Genomic DNA, 16,983 nt, shown 5'->3' with positions numbered 1-16,983 from the left:
CCAAAGGTCAGGGAAGTTAAAACATGTGCCAGGGCTCTCCAGTAAGTGCAGGTCTGCACCAAGAGCAGCCACCCAGGACCTGAGCAGGATACAGCTCACAGGGGTATTTTTCTTCAAGGTATTTCCCAATTCTCTTTTCTTACATATTACAAAAAATACTGAAAATTAACTCTTAGAATTCCCATATTGAAAGAAAACTCCTTCAATGCCTACTTTCCAATTTCAATTCAGGCAATTTTCTCTCCCCACTGCAAGCTTCTTCACACAAAGGACTTTATACCTATTGATTGTTTGATAACTTTTGCAAACACTTTACTATTATAAACCAACCATGGACAAAAAATGTTCAGGCTGGGTCTGCATTATCTATTCAAATTCATCAGTTCTATCAGCCTCCTCAACCTCCTATGTCTGATTAAGTCTCATCTCCCACAAACTGATTAAATTTAGTCAGCCTCTTTAAATTATTATTCCTCATTAGTCCAGTGGTGCTAAATGTTTCTAAATGTGACAGTAATCTGATTTTAAACAAATCAGCTGCAGAACCTATAAAATCATCCTTAGCAGGCTGGTCATTGATAGATTTCCCAGCAGCAGCAGGGAGTGGATGTGAGTCCTGTCTAGCACTGATGGGCCATGGAAGGCTGGAGAAGCTTGGAGTACACACACCAGTATTCCAACAAATTCTGTTCTGCGCACGCAAAAGCCCAAAAGAAAAGGCCTGAAGGCCAAATGTTAAAAGGAAAGCAGCACACCAGAAATACAGAAATTTGTGTGAAGCTCCTGAACCTGCCATTCATGGGCTGCTGACCCAAAGACAGTGGATGTGTGTCTCAGCTTCAGCTGCTCTACTTGCACATATGCACTTCTAAAAATCTTTTTTCTAAACTCTTAACTTTTTTCTTTAAATAGTAAGCAAGAGCTTAGCTGTCTTTTTAACAAAAAAAAAACTCCCTCCATAATCACCTGCCTGGCAGTGTGAGGAAGAGAACACACCACTGCCTGAAATGGAGTTTATGGATGAAAGTCCATCAAGCCTGATGTTATCTAAGGACCTTGGACCCCAAATTCATTTTTAGAAACGAGATCATTCTTAGGCAGGTGAGTTTGCATCCACTTGCACAAATGAAGAGCCCCTGCCACTATCTTCCCTACAGGCAGCAGAGTCTCTCTTATGAAAGGTTCTGATCATTTCAGCAAATTAATGAGAACCAGATGGAGTTTTTTTTCATTTTGAACCATCGCTCTCCAACGTGCACTGGGCCACTCACAGCTCTAAGAAGTAGCACAACAAACATCAGAAATACAGAGAAATATTTCAGCGCTGTGTCAAGCTGGGATGATAAATGTAAGAGAAATCTCTTGAAAAGGAAAAGTCTTGCACTGGCCAAATTAAGGATGACTTTGCAGCAAAGAAAACTCCCGATACAAAGTGTTCTTTCACAAACACCATTTTTCTGGGTTGACCTCTTGTAACAGATATACAAACAAGCATATGCGCAAAGTGAATTTTTTCTCCAGGGGTTTGTGCTCCTCAGCAATTGGGGAATCTTTGGGGGAAAAAAAATTATTAGCAGGTCACAGGAGATTGCTCTTTGTGTTGCTCAGCTGAGCTTTCTGTCTTCCAAAAGTAAACAGCCTTTTCAGCCAGAGCAGTAACACGATGCAGGCAATCACCAGTCATGTTGAATTGCCATCAAACCACTGACGTTTAGTAAATTAAAGTCCCCAAGCCATCAGCTGTGCTCAGGGCCCATTTCAACTTGAGGATGTTCCATTACTTTTTTTTTTTTCAAAGGAACTTCTTTTTTTTGAACCTGGGAAATTGCAAGTGATTGCATTCAGCAAGGAAATAATAGAAAATTCATACATGCTGGAGAATAGGAATGAGGAGCCTAGAAAACATCAAGCCAGGACAAGGATCTGGTGATGATAATAGGAGGGAAAAAAACTTAATATAGATGTACAAGGGCAAACTGCTGCACTTGGAACCACTGGAATCCAGAAGAGCAGCGGCCTAACTTTGTGAAAACAGCTGAAATTGCTGACTGTGTATCAGTCTGGGGGCTGCAGCAGCAATAGAATTTTTTTTGCCTTGAAATACCCATTTCCGTTGTAAAAGCCTGACTGCCCATATAAGCCTCTTATACCTACAGGCTCCCCAGCCTGATATGCTCAAAATCTTGGACTCCTCAAGGCTTAAGGATGCAGAAGCATCCCTGCCCATGGATCTAAAAAACACCTGAATTACTTGCTCACCCTGTTTTGATCAGCCTGTCACACATGGGGACTTTTCAGGTGTGCAGCAGCAATCAAACCTCAGCTAAGGGCTCACAGCCACACTCTCCACAGCTGCACATTGAAACTCTAATTGCTATTAGGATTGATATAATTAGGTATGCAAGTATATATAAATAATTAAGTAATTAATCCAAATTCTAATTCAATTCTAATGAGCATCTTTATAATATATTTACTCACAAAACTGAGTCTTCATGTCCTCTTTGGCACACCAAATAAATTCTCAGTGGGTTGGTGGATCCAAGTTTGGTCAAACCAGGCAGGAAAAGTCAACTGCACCCTCGGCAACATCTCCTGCTGCCACAGGCACTTACGGTGGTGTCACACAACTGGGGAGTGTAAAGCCCTGGGCTTGGATTTCTTGTGCTGCTTTGTCTACTAGTCTGCAATTTGTTTATTCTCCTTCTTCCAAACAAACTCAAAAGGGACTGTCAGGACAGACTCCATCTGAGCAGGTTCCTAACTCCGCTCAGTCCTGGGGCAGGCCCGCGGTTATTCGAGGCTGGCAGCTGGCACCTGCGGCCGTCGGCGCGGCACTCTCGGACACTGATGGAGGAGGACAGCTGGCTGGGCTGGCACGGGGTGCCAGCTTTGATGGATGGAGTGATCCAGTGTCACAGGCTCGTGGGCTGTCATTAACAGTCTGCGCTTCCTCCGAGCAGGACGCGCTCGCCAGGCGGCAAAGCACCGGAGCTGGAGGGCTCCAAGAGCAGGGTCTGTCTGCGTGCTCTCCCACCTCCCAGAGCCTCACAAACACCTTCTCTTTACACATCAACACGTCTATTTTTGCACATAAGGGGTACAGGCATTGCAGCAGACAGCTGTTGAAAAGCCACTCCCTTTCGTGTGGAAAACTCAGCGTTTTTTATGGATAAACGAGTCGTGAAACGTTTTGTTCAGGCTGTTTAATTCATCAACTGGCTGGACAGCAAATATGCTAGGATGTTAATTTAACAGAATTATTCCCCTTTCAATAAGGTAAATGTTAGATGAAGATCATTAGGCAGGTTGGCAGCCCTGTCATCCTCCTCCTGCCAAACCCACAACACGAAGGAGCTGCTAAAGAGGCTCTGGCAATGTGAAGCTTTGTAATCTTCCCTGAGTGGACCCTCCTGCTGCCATGTTTCCTATATTTTTGGAGCTGGTTTAGCTTTGTTCCTTTATCCTACAGTTTTCATTTGTCTATCAGAATACCAAAGCTATGATTTCAAAAGTCAAACATCCACATGAAAATCCATCAATACATTCATAGGAAAAACAAAGCCTTCTGCCTAAATGCTGCTCTGTGTGTCACATCACAGCCAGGAACCCTATTCCTGATGTGCTATCGAGTTTATTTGACCATCAAATAAAATAACTTTCACAAATTGGGTTAGTGTTTTTCCCCACGGGAAGTGCCATTACTTATAAGTAGATCTTGACCTTACAAATGAACTCCATCCTGCCTTAGATAGTTTAAAAATTGGGCCATTGTTTCTGGCAGTTGTGTGGTTAAGGGCTGCATTCTCTTTTGGGGAAAAAATAAATAAATATTATTGGTTCAGATCTTTAAGCTGAAAAATCATCATGATAAAAATGTTTCATTTTTTCCCCCACTCCCAACTCACTACGATGCCTTAAGGAAAACAAAAGTCTAAACAGAGAAGAACAAATACTGCAAATTGCAACAAGGAACAGTAAGGGAATTCATGCATGATGCCCTCCTAAAATGATTTGGTCTGCTCCTGGCTACAGAAAAATACAAAGTCCTAATAAGAGAACCACCTAAATTTTGAAATTTTTATATTCCCACCCACCCCCCCAGAAACTATTAAAACAAAATCAGAACTGTTAATTACTCTATGATAACATAACTGCACGATTTTTTCTTGTTCTAGTAACAGATGGTAGGCATTGAAAAGCACCCCAGACTTCCAGGTTGGAAACACTGTAATTCAACTGAATTGGATCTCATTTCTCACGTCTCACTCCCTTATTTCTAGATGTTTGCATTTGTCTTAACTTTTTAAACTTTGATAAATTCTTACAACAGAGGTTTTATTTTCCTGGGCATTCGTGCAGCACCAGCCCAGCACAGCCTCCAACACCCACCCAGATATGAGTGTGGGAAGGGGCTGAAAGGATATGGGATAAGCCCCATTTATTGCCTTTTCCTGCCATTTTTACCCATTCCAATCTCTGGGGGTTCTCAAGTAACACTCATCACTGTCTGTTCATTTCCAAATGCACATAAAGCAACAGGAGGAACATCTGGGCTGTTACTCATCTGTGTTCTTCCCAACATTAGGAATTCTTCTACCTAATGTGGCAGAGCCAAAGCCAATACAGCTCCCTTGTGTTTACTTATCTTCATGAAAGAGCTACTGAAGCATCTCCAAACTCTGCCTGAACAGGTCCTGAACAGGCTGACACGTCTCCCCCTCGTTTCCCCTCCATTTTTCTTCAGCTGCATTACGTGGTTATTGTCTCACGTCTGAGCCCACAACTGTTCCAAGCCTGCCTCTTCCTTGTGGATACTGCTTTTGTAAAAGAGATAATAAAACCTATTCAGCAGCTCTTAAAAGTCTCCTCACATAAGAAGGCATGTGGGGAAAACAGCCTTTCAAAGCTTTGAAGCTCTGTAGCCAAACATCTGTTCGGGTTTCAAGGAGTTTGCAGCCCAGCTCCCAGAGCTCAGAGCTGAAGAACCCTTCAGAGTCTGGTACAGCTTTTTTCAAACATCTCCCCATGATGGAACATAAAGGCTTGAGCTCAAATACAAACTGTAATGCCTCTTTCCTCTCTCCATGTTTTCAGAGCTCTTTATCTAATTCTTCCAGCAGTTTTTCCTTTGAAATCTATTATGATGCCTCAGCAAGGAAGTTTTGAAATTTCTGGGTACCTTCAGCTGGAAAGACAAGGGCCAACTTGCATATTAGACAAAAAAAAGCACACAACAGCATTTAAATGGGCCTATTAACCAAAACAGTCATCCTAATATTTATCAGTTGTTGTAAAGAGGAAAAGTTCTCAAGACACACAAGAACATACAATACAGATAAAACCACCTTATGAACAGCTGGAACTGATGAGTTCAGAAGTTCATTGAACTTAAATCAACTGACCTAAATTACTGAACTAAAAAATCTACTGCTTGACCTGGGGAAAACAGAACAGGATACAAACACCATGCTCTTCCAAAATAATCCCAAAATTTGTGGCCCCAGGGCTTCCTGAGCCAGCAGAGGTTGTCTCTCTCCACATGAGAACCACCAGTGTATTTCTCACAGCCACATCCTTCACCTGCAGAAACTTTCAGTTAACAGATTATTCTCCACACATATTTCCAGAAGCAGATTAGGTGTCAGGAATAATCTTGATCTGTATTTTTGAACTAATTCAAATTTCTTATATGATGCTTTCTGATTCTTCAATTTATGAAACAGAATGAACAGTACCCCTATTAGTTTTTTTCCATATCATGATTAGGAAACCTTCACCATCATCCCCCCACTGTCACCTCTTTCCCAGCTCTTTTTCCGTGTACAAAATTGTTCAGTCATTCCATCCTTTTCTTTAAATTTAAAGCTATTTGTTCAGTCATTTCATCATTTTCTTTAAATTTATAGCTATCATCACCTGCCTGGCAAAGAATGGTTTGAAATTTGACTTCTCATTGACCTGAAGAAAGAAATATGCAGCTACAGCATATCTAAAAAGAGATAAAATCTTGACCAGAGGTGGTAAAGGGAGAGCCCAGATTCTTTTGGATCACACCAAAATACCAAAAGCCCTTTTCATGAGGAACATCTCTGCCACAAGGTCTACAATGATACCTCACACCACCATATCCAGCATTACTTTCCACAATTCCCCCCAAAATTACTTGTGCTACATGAGAAATACTTTCCCAATTCTCTGCTCTTTGACTTTTTCCTTAAGGAACTCTAGGATGAAAACCCCTATGTTCCTCATTCTGCTGAGCTTGGAAGTTTTCAACAGCCACAGCTTCAATGAAACAAAAAAAACTGATGACATTCTTCACAAAGACCACGAGACAGAAGTTTAAAAGATTCTCAGTTCAGCTGTCCTTTAAAGTTCCCTCTGCCTTTTTCTCTTTAGAGCATTAGCAATCGCTGAGAAGAATTTCTCATGTGGGTAATTTGATTTTTATCCCTGTGGGTGGAAAGGACTAAGAGGATAATTGCTGACCTGACCAAAGGAAAGCTGGGAAGAGCTGAGCTTCTGCTCCTGGGTACACCACACAAGCAAAGACTCAGGGGGAAAACGCTCACCTCTTCAAATTTGCTCAGTAATCACTCAGAACCATCCCTCTTCTGCAGTCAGGGGATGCTTTGCTTTTGTATTTTCCATCCATCATACACCAAAAAAATAGAAAGCTTTAATTAATAAACCTCTGTTTAGGTTTAATACAAACCAAGACTTTTTTCACAAAACCAATATTTCTCTTTCAATGTGGAATTGTATTTTGAAAAGACTACACAAACCATCCCAGAAAGAAATTCACCTGCTTGTCAAAGGGTTTGGAATCTTGCGCCATCAGCAGCAAGGTAGCTTGCCCTGGATATCAGGGATTTTCAAGACCACAACACACCACTAGCTCATTTCATTTGATCAGTCACACAAGGCAGCCTCCCACAGTCCCCCTGTATTAAAGCTCATCCTTCAGTCCAACCAAAAGTCTCCCAGAAAGTCATTCTGCCATGATCTGAGTACGTCAAAAGAAAGAAAATGTACAACCAATACACAGTTTCTCTATCCAGAAATGTCCAACTTTTCATTTTCCTGTCTTTAATTTGGAGCTGTTGGTTATTCACATGTCTTCCTCCACCAAATTAAAGGCCTGCTAGCTGTCCCAGTGATATGCAAAATGGAGCAAAGCCCAGTTCTGCAATTCAGTCTGACAAAGAGAGATAACTTTTTCCTGTCCAACTGGAGCAGCTTCCGAGAGTAGTGGAAAATCACACTTCTAATTCAGCTACACCAATTTATACCAGTAAGAAACAGGAGCCACATAGTCTCAGCAGTAGTTTTCAATACGGGGCTAAAGGACAACAATTTCCAAAAATATTTATTGATAAAATGCAAATTATAACAAAGCTGACGTCTAGCACTTAGCTCACATTGCTTTTTCTCACCTAGCCAGGCTATGTTCACAGTAATGAAACAAATGTTCATTCTCATATTTATGCTCTGCTCAAAATTTTTGTGCTTTCCTGCACCTCTACTCCGCTGTGCCTGAATGATGGCAACCAGATGAAGGCAACATGATAAAAATAAATCAGAACAGTGCAGAAATGTTCCTTTGGGTTTGGTTTTTTTAACTCTGCAAAATGAGTCCCTTCCCTTTGCTTCATCTCCAGTCACCACAGCTAATAAACTGTGCTCTCTCATAAGCAAAGTGATTTCTCTCAGTAGAGAAAGCAGACTATTTCTGCTTTAAAGAGCAAACATTTACACAATCCTCATGGCTCCTAGGATTCCTCACATCACAAGTTTCCTATTTAGAAACCTCCTCCCACATACACACCCCAACAGGCTGTGTCAGTGGAAGGGCTTAAAATACAGATTGCCTCATTCCTTACACAGTCCTGCCCTAACCCTTGCACTCTTCTTAGAGACAAAAGAAATCAGGATTGCTATTTAAACCACACAGCATGCAACACACTGGAGAAAAACTGGGAATTTTACCCTTTAAGAGGTGATATGGATTTCCCATAAGGTGTGAGGTTTAACTGTGGATGCATCCCACAAGGAAAAGGGAGAGCACAAATAAATCTCTGTGTGGGCACTTTAGAGAAAATTACAACTGTAACACAACCTGGAAATCAAACAGGTTTGTGTGTCTGAGGAAAGCCAGCCTCACATCAGGACACCAGAAATATCAGGACAATTTAACACAGGCTCTCCCAAATCCCTTCTGGTCAGTGAGGTCTATTTCACTGCTGTAACCCTCAGCAAACAGCAGAAGCCAGTACTTGCAACAACAATGAAGACATCACTAATTACAATTAGTGATGTCTTTATCCTAGTAACTGTAGGCTTTTTTGGCTGTACAGCAGCATCTCCGGGCAGATGCCTGAGCAATCCTTCTCTCCCTGCCTGTGGGATGACAACATTAAACACGAGACTGCTGCAAACATCAGGGTATTAAAAGTGCAACAGAAATTAACAATAGCAAAGAGCCTTTGTGGAGCCATGTGGAGCACTTTCCAACACTCTAACTGCGTCAGAGGAGCTGACCTGCTTGCATTCCAGCAGGAGTCTGGAGCTGACTTCAAGTCACACGCAGGAGTTAAGAGAATGAAGAGCTGTGCTGGAGTTGTTTTACAAAAGCAGCCAACAGTGAGGTCTACTTTTGTTAATATAATCATTATATGAGAAAGATGTCAAATGCTAGCTTTTATGCCAGCTGAAACTTCGTCTTGGGAAAAAGGCTCTTTGAAAGTTGCAATCACTCCAGCTGCCTTCAAACCAAGCATTTTAGACCAAAAGAATCATTTTAAGTTTCTTTTTTTTTTCCTCTTCACACAAAGCCCAATTATTTCCTTGCTATAATAGGATGGTTCCACCTCTCCATTTGCTGGAGGATGCCCATCCCACCCAGCACCCACAGTTCTCACACACCCAACCAGTACTTCAACTTCCATCTAAACCCGTTCCTGAAATACCTTCCCAGACTTCCAGCAGGAATTTCCCCATCCAATATCCAGTTCCCACCAGTTTCTCAAATCCTCTCACTCTACAGACTCAATCCCCCCTCCTGCTCCCAGTAAGGTTCCTGCCTCACAAATTACTCCTCAGGACCAACCTCCCATAGAAAGCCTTTAAATCCAAATTCACCTAAAGCACTCTGATGATAGAAAAGCATCTAGGTGTGGATTATTTTATACCTAAGTGAAATGCACAGGGAGATACAGCCAGATGACCCCAAGCATAACTTATCTTTAAGCCAGTGTGGCAATCAGAAGAAACAGCACAATCAGAATCCCCTGTGGCTCCTCCATTAACATGAGACTTTGCCTACAGCAGCCATGGAAAATTGCATCAAGGTTTGTATGGTGTTTCATATCAGCTGTGGGAGTGATACTGAAGGTCACAGCAAGAGCACTGCATCTGCCTCTAGTTCTACTAGAGCAGCAGAGGAAAAAGAAGTTTGTCCAGAAAAGTTTAAAGAAAGCTGCAAGGGATGGAAGAGATTTCCAGAGGAGACTTTAAGCAAGGTGAGGTGTATATGGCAATAAACCCACAGCTCAAAAACCACTCACAGGCATAAGCACTCAGCTTGTCTCTCCTCCCCCACTGCCCTCCCACAGATGAGAGCTCTGTGCCAGCCGGAGAACAGGCTGGGATGAGTGGGGAGAGATTAACTGCAAACTGAGAAAGAGGAGGATGCTCAAGATAGCAAGCAGCAGCTCTGCAGGGCAAACAGGGAAGAGAAACTGTGCTCAAAAAGCAGATTTAGAGAACTGGGTGGTGAATGTCTAGAGTCACTGGGGCTTGGGACTGCAAACAGATTTTCTAATGACAGAAGCAATGAGAACTCTTTTTTTACCCACACAAGCCTTGCTTCTGGGGTGATGAGTCCTCTTCCCCAGAGCCTCTGACTTCCACAACCCTGAAAACTGGAATTTTCTCTGAGCTTCATTTCTCATTCATGAATCAGAGTAATGATACCATGTCTAGCTCCTGGGGTCTTCCTGCAATCAATACTTCAACTATTGTGAAAACTGTGCAAATATCACTCATGTTACCATAAATGATACCAAGACAGTCACATGAGGTGGCTCTGGTCTTGGCATCCTCAGCAGAAATTAAGTAATTTTCACTAAGAATGAAACACCTCTTTCTTTTTTCTTCTTCAAACTAAGTCAGTCACATAACTTCAAATCTGTGCCAAGAGAACAGTTCTCACAGGTTAGGGAAAAATTTGTAATTAACTAACTAAACTCACTGGTGCCAGCCCAGACAGAATCAGACCTGTCACTGCTTGCTCTGTCCTGAGATGTGGGACCTACAAGGACTCTCACGGATACCAGAGATCCTAGAAAAATGAACATGCAATGCCCACTGAATGCCCTGACTGCTTTAAAACAGTTCCTCCAGTTTAACCCAGAAGGGTCCTCACACCCCATTTAAAACAACTCATGTATGTCTTTACAGTAGATAATTCTTCTCTTTTAAAGAGGGAAGTAAATTAAACTCTGAACCCTAATCACATTAATAGCCCCTCCTGACACTGTAAATCACTGATGCAGAGTTTTGTTCATGCCCATAAATTACTGACACCATGCCCTCCTGCAGAAGATTCCTTCTCCTTAAAAGCATATTAATATGTTTGCACCCAGTCTCCTTTTAAATACACTGGCTCACACTGTCAGCTTTCCTAGTGCTCTAGGCACCAATTTCAAATTTCATAACCAATGATATCATTTTCCTTCATGGCAGTAATTTGATTACTTCTCTTGGGTGTGACAGGCATTTGTGGCCATTTCTTTCTGTCTTCATCTCAAATTCCTAATCTTCCTTCCTTCCCTCCTCCCCATAAAACCTGTGCAAATTGATAAAATAACACCAATAAATCAAGGCTCTTGCATTTTCCCTGAAGTGACTGTATTCCAGATTTCTTCTCTGAAACACAAACAAGGACATAGTTCATCTAGTTCAACAGCACGACCAAAAGGGGTATAAAATGATGATGATCTTTGGTGGCAGTTATTGCCAGTTTAGTTAATATGACTGACTGCTTTTCCTGTGCAAGCTGTCTCTTCTAGATTACCCTATCTTTGAAATAATCACCACTACCACCTAACATTTAGTAATCATTTACTCCACAGCAATCGCTATGACAGAGCCCACATCAGCTGGAACAAAATTGCAGCATTCAAGGAAAAAAAATAATTAATTCACATTTGTTTCTGACAAGTTCAGAGTCCCTGCTGACCAACCTGTACACTGCACTGCTGAAGTACAGTACATTTAGAACTGTTCAGATACAGCATCAAAGGAATAGAGTGCAAACTGAAGTTGCCACTTTCTTCCCACTAATTTCAGATGTTTTAATGACAGCGAGAACAGGAGGAAAGAAATCTGTGTATTAATCACGTTCTAAAACAAGCTGCACAAAGAAGCCTGCCCATCCCTGAATTTGGCTGATTTCATCAATCACACAACTCTTAAAGACACTTGAAACCACTTCCATTTCCACAAACATCTGGAGAGACAAAGTGGAATGCAGCTGATAGCACCTACTGTGTTTTCTTTCAGGGAAAGCTGGTTTGTTTTGGTTTTTTTTTTTTTTTTCAAGGTTAAGAAACTGACTTCTCTCTTCCTCTACCCCCCATTAATACAAAGCCTTCCAGAGGCAGGCTGGGGGATCATACACACATTTTCTTACCCAGGACTGAGTAAAACTTCTTTGATTTTTTTCCCCTTCTTTGAGAACTTCTTTGATTTTTTTCCCCCCTCACCCATAATGTTTGGGTGAGATAAAATACTGCATGTGTGATATACAGATTTAGACTATGAAAGGTGACCTAATTCAAAAGACAGACTTCCATGAAACAGATAACTCAGGGTTTTTTCTCCTGCTTTTTGAAGTACCTGATTCAAGATATTTAACTTGTGACATCAGATTCCATAAAGTATTCTGTTCTCCCTTGAGGTATCTCAGAGCAATCTGATTTTTTTCTGCTGGAGAGCCACACTGACATAGGAATTTCTATTAAAGTTTTATCTGCAAACATGATGCAATGGTGCTCATTTACAACTGCACAAGAGAAAGTCCATGACTGAGACAAGAGTAAATGGACCATACAAGCAAAAACATTTCCAACTTTCAGATGCTGAATTAGGGCAAAAACAACTATTAAAACTGTCATATTTAATCTTTATTAATTATTTATCCAATGGAAGAAAAATATGTCAAGAGCTTGTTAGGACAGAACCATTAACATGAGGAATCCCCCATAAGTCAGATGCAGATTTTTACTCAAAGAGTTGTTAATCTTTTCCAGGAGTTAAAGCCCAAATGCTCACACATGAATTTTGAGAAGGCTGAAGCAGCAGAACATAACTGAACCAAAACTTTTCTTTGGAAGGAGCAATGCACATTCCTGGAATGAGTAATTCCTTCTTGTCTGTTCTATTAATTCCTTCTTCTTGACATTCATATTTCTATCATAAATCAGCTGCAATTTTCTTTTCCCACAAGATGAAACCTGTGCTAGTAGACAAGTTCATATTCACTGTGAATTACTGAAGCATCCATGTAGCTTTTTTTCCTTGCAGAAATTCCTTTTAAGCAAGGTAGAAGCTAGTTCTTTTACAATGCCACAGCAGCAATTTGTTTTGCTTTTTTTTCTATTTACTGAGCTAATAAAGACACTCATCAATTAAACATAAAAAGTGATTTTAAATTTAAAATTATCATTCTGACTTCAAGTACATATATGAAACTTACATGTTAGTTTTGCTCCCAGACTGAGCTGAAAAGAAATACCAGATCTGACCTACAAAGCTGCTTGGAGGAACTGTGGCATCACATTCTGCTGCTCTTAAAAGCAGCATCACATTTTGCTGCTCTTCAAAACCATCTATTTGTTCAGGGTCCCTTTCAGACTGAGAGGATATTATCATTTTTCCTAAGGCCAGCACGTGAGGAATTAAAAACTAAAACAAGAAAATGATATCTCAAGCAGTGGTTGGAGAGATACTATTGCAGAAATCTGTATCCCCACATCCCTATTGCCAGCGTCACAGTTTGTGGAACAGGGAACAATTCAGTATTTCAAAGGAAGCCAATAACCATCATGAGAGCTCCCATGGGTGACATTACTTAATCTGCAGTTTCATCTTCCAGAGGAAAAAGGAGCCTACGAGGAAAAACTATTTCCATAAACAAGGGTCTTAAAAGCTGAACAGAAAAAAGGTTTTGGGTGAGTTTCAAAATTTGGGCACTTCTGTCTAACAATCCTGGTCGTGCCCTTCCTCCCCTCAAAGCTGGGGAATAATTTAAAGCCAATGAAAGCTCAAAGACTTTGGGAAATGCAGATCTTGGGGAGCTATATCAAAAGGGCCAAAAGGAAGAAGGGATTTTTTTATTTCTGTGTCAGCCTCCCTGTGGCTCTGCCAAAGCAGCAGCAGTAACACTTTACACCTTCCAGAGCATGTGCCCTGCAACACACCTCACATGAGCTACTCCATCCCTGCCAGAACAAATGTTAAAGCAGTTTGTTACTCCTCATCCTCCTCTTTGATCATTTCAAAGCTTTGAACAGTAACAGACTGCTGAGGAGAGAGCTACCAGCACCGACAGGGAGAGAGGATCTGCTACAGCTGATATGCAGCACACAGAGACAGCGTGCAAGGGATCTCCAAGAGAGGAAAAGCAGAAGGAATTGAAGGTATTTCATCCTACAAGGATCAACAAATCCCACAGACAGACTGCAACTGCATGAAATTGTTCTGCAAAAGGGAATGTGAGAGGAACAGAAGTTACCTGCAATTTCAAAGTTCTCACTGAAATGCAACTTCCATTTTTAGGAGACTGAGGAAAAAGGGCATTATTTAGGTCTATTTGGAAGACATGGGGAAAGCAAGAAGGGAAGGGAGGAAGATTCTCTTCTGCCAGCTTTGAGACCAGGCAAGTAGCTTAGCTAAATAAACAAGGTCTTCAAAAGTATACTGATAATATTTTAAAACTATAAGCAAAATCTGCATTCCACTAGCAAAGCTGTAAAACTTACTTGGAGACTACACACAGTGCTCTGATCACACACACAGTGCTCTAATCACACTGGCTCCTCAGAGCTGACCCATAAAAGCCAGAGCAGTTACTGACAGATGAGCTGAAAATTTCTGACTGGCTTTTTGGGGGAACAAGCCATGGATTTGTATTTGGAAGCTACTCCAAAACTGTTAAGGGTCATGTAGAATAAACAGCCTTTTGCTCAGCTGCCAACATACCAGCCCAAAAGCTCGATGAGGTGACTGCAGACAGAAACAAAGCCTCTGTGTTTCTACCTACCAGAGCTTGCACTAAATTCCCCTCTCTGACACAGAGGAGCTCAGTGCCAGGGAACAACAATGAATTCACAGGCCAAAGGCTCCCATCTGCTGCCTGGCTTTGAAATCCTTCCTTGCTTTTACAGACTTAAATTGCAAAGGATGCCAGAGCCCAGTGCCACTTGGAGGACCCCACTGACCACGCTGTGGCCACACAGACCAGCCTGGAGACCTTCACTGCTCAACAGCTTCAGGTTTTAAAGGGCTGCTTCCCACACATGGTTACATCACCAATGCAAGACCTGAGCCTCCAGAAATCTCTTGTAGGTGCACATCTGCTGGGATTAGAAGGTTCAAGGTGCCTCCAAAATGTTAATAAGGGAAATATGAAGACAGGTCACTCCACAATCCACAAACACAGAATCATATGAACCACAGAACAGTCAGGGTTGGAAGGTACCATAAATATCATCACATCCTAGCATGGCAGGGAAACCTTTTGTGAGACCAAGTTGCTCAAAGCCCCATCCAGCCTGGCCTTGAACACTTCCTGGGCTGGGATAACGTGCTGCTTTTCTTACTGGAAAGGAGATTAAATACAGAACTATCTCCTGTGTGAGTCTGTGAAATGGAACCATCAGTTGTAAGGTGCCCCCCTCTGCACCCAGGTTTCAGGACCAGGAAAACTTGGTTACCAAATGAAATGCTGTGAGCAAGCATGAGCAGCCTTTCAGCTGTGACAGGGAACCAGACACGGGGTAATTCTTGTCTTTATTCACACATCATAGACTGACTGCAGTGATTTCAAACACCAGCCTTTTTTTCTCTGCAATGCATACCATATCATTACCCCCTGAGAGGCCACTTTACACTTGGCTCTCCTGCCTCCTTTCTCCTGCTTTGTTGTATAAAGTTATATGGAAAATAATACCTAAGTGGCTCCGCATCCTGCAGGGAAGTAGCTTAAAACATCACTCAGTCTTTCTGAAAATTTTCATGCCACTGCAAACAAAAAAAAAAAAAAATTCAGTCATTATACCTCAAACTTGACAGTTGCTTTTGGATTGAAAACCATAAATTAAGTAAAAAATATTTATTTATTCAAACACATGGGTGTGCTTTCCACCAAAACACTTCTGACAGCTGCAAAGATGACAGTAACCTGTGATACCTGCTCTGCATCACCCTTGTGGCTGTCTTGTTATTTCTGGAATCCCAAAAGTTACCTCCTGAAAAATCAAATCATTCTGTCCTAATTAGAAGCTTCAGGAGACAAACTTCAATTGGGATGTACACTTCCCACACATGAAACACTAATTCAGAAAGCAGGAAGCCCTTCTCAGCATGTCCTTCAGATGAGAGGTTGCAGACTTAAAAACACCAGGTTTTAAAACCCAAGCTGAAAACTCTGCTGTTTAATAATGAAACACAGCAGTTGCATGGCAGCTTCTAGAGTTCTTCTAGTAATAAATAAACCCCTGACTGCAGCAAGACAGGTCTTGAGAAGCTTCCTCACAGTCACCAAGTTTTACAGGACAGGAATTTACCCTCTCAATACAAATGTGGGGGTGATAAACTCTTTTTCCTCACCCACCTGCTAGGACAGGAGGAGGATATAACTGCATTAAAGCCATTGCAGTCCCTTTCCAGGGATGACACTGTCTTCTAGTCCAGTGATCAGGCACACAGTTTGTGAACAACGAGGTCAAAATACCTCAAGTGCCACAGGTTCCCCATGTCCATCTCTGCTGGTGGAAAACAGGAATATCAACTGGGCTGATTTAGCTTTTCTGCAGCAAATTCTCACTGCTTAAAAGCACCTCACAGTCAAGGTCATTCCAAACAGTGCAGGTGCACTACTGCTGGACAAGCAGAGGTGCAGGTAGGGGCACTTCAGATCCTGTTACTCTGCTCTGATCATCTCATGCTGCTCATAATGCTAATCTGATCATTTACTGGGGGTGTGACAAAATGTCCATTCTTGCTAGGCAAGGCAAGGACTACCAGCAGCTAGAACACCAATTTAAGGACTCTTAATAACTTAATTTCCAAAGGCAGTTAGTATTTTCAGTTGAGGCAAAATTTCAGTGGCTTGACACACTTTTCTGCAAAAACATAATTTGTCTGGAATAGGCTAGCAACTAGACATGACCTCATTTGGGCTCTAAATTACTGATGCAAATTTTTCAGGGCAGATATCCAGTGATCCAAGTTCAACAATCTGACATTATTTTTGCCTGTGTGCTACCAAAAGCCAAAACACCCTTTGGGACTCTCTGACAGTGTGTGTGGTTTAGGCAGCAAAAGCACTGTGCCCTGAAACCAACAACAATAACAATTACATCACATAAGCACAGTTTCCTAGAAACATTTGCACTCTCCGTTTTCACCTGCTTAAAGGGAAGTGACAAGGCTGTAAGTCTCACAATCAAAGAACTGATTCATCACATGGGGACAATTTATTTTTTACCTTCCGTACAAGTGCTTAATAAGGCAACTCCAGCATGTACTTTTATTTAATTAAACACAATCTCCTGGTAACAGAATAGAAGACATCTTTTAAACATTCTGTGTTGCTTCTAGCAGCATGCAGCTGGAGTTATACAAATTACTGCATCCCCCCCATGCTACTTTCTGATGTGGTGTAAATTGACATAATTCTGAGTCCTGCTGATT

At 41.6% G+C, this 16,983-nt stretch overlaps 1 protein-coding gene across 2 annotated transcripts in view; it reads right to left on the bottom strand.

The window, feature by feature from the left end:
• Positions 1–16,983, bottom strand: part of SGCD (sarcoglycan delta) — a 307,428-nt gene that overhangs the window by 242,705 nt on the left and 47,740 nt on the right. The window contains exon 1 of one of the 2 annotated variants that reach the window (XM_030229319.2): positions 15,239–15,310. The exons of the other annotated variant lie outside the window; for it this stretch is intronic. The gene's annotated coding sequence lies outside the window, so the exon portion shown is untranslated. Of the gene's footprint in view, positions 1–15,238; positions 15,311–16,983 lie in introns of those variants that run through there. 2 annotated transcript variants of the gene reach the window in all.

Source organism: Serinus canaria, chromosome 13 (genome assembly GCF_022539315.1).
Source record: "Serinus canaria isolate serCan28SL12 chromosome 13, serCan2020, whole genome shotgun sequence".
NCBI lineage: Eukaryota > Metazoa > Chordata > Aves > Passeriformes > Fringillidae > Serinus > Serinus canaria.
Note: the sequence above shows the minus strand (reverse complement) of the source record. Positions and strands in the feature narration are given on the sequence as shown.